Consider the following 793-nt stretch of genomic DNA (forward strand, 5'->3'; position numbering starts at 1 on the left):
GTTTCAACACACGAAAAAACACTTGAATTAAGTTTGTCTGATATTTGTTAAAATAAAAAAGTGGCCTCGGAACCAGCTCGCTGCGTCGTCACAATCATTCTCGGAGGTAAACTGGGATTTAAGACGAGCACAGAGACACTTTCCCGCTTCAGCAGCTGAATATGAAGGTGAAACGTCCGATGGTGGAAGAAGTAGTGCCACAGTTTATTTAAATAAAAGCAGCAACACTGGAGTAGAAATATTCTGTCACCTGAAAGTTTTCATTTAAATTCAATGAAGTCTTTAATAATCCGTTAGAATTTATTTGTCGATAATATTTTTTATTATTAATCTGGATCAGAAAAGTAAAATCGTAGAGTAGAAATTACAATGTTTATTTAATACAGGTTTTTATTTTATACTGTCTTTAACATTGTCATTTTATTTTACAGCCATTAGCATTGCTCTGCAACATATTACACAATATACACATCTTATCCTGAGTTCTCCTCCTTCCTCAATCGAGGGTTTTCAAGTTGGACATAAAGATTTTTATTTAGGGTAGTTTTTTATTTTCTACATCTCTCCTGTGTTGGGCAACCCCCAGCCCATTTCTCTTGCCTTGTAAAAGAGAGGGGGGGGGGGGTCCCACCAGGTCCTACCTCATTTCTCCACCACCACGGCCGGGGATGATGCTACAGCGAGTTCCTGTCTGCAGCGTGAGAGGAAGAGAAGTATGATCATTAAATACACAGTAAGCTCTCATTAGAAGTGCACTGCTTCATCTCAATGTTATTCTTATGTAACAGGTAGC

The sequence above is a fragment of the Seriola lalandi genome, unplaced genomic scaffold (genome assembly GCF_002814215.2).
Source record: "Seriola lalandi dorsalis isolate HSWRI2012SDOR001 ecotype SW California unplaced genomic scaffold, Sedor1 jcf7180002054969, whole genome shotgun sequence".
In the NCBI taxonomy this organism is placed as follows: Eukaryota; Metazoa; Chordata; class Actinopteri; order Carangiformes; family Carangidae; genus Seriola; species Seriola lalandi.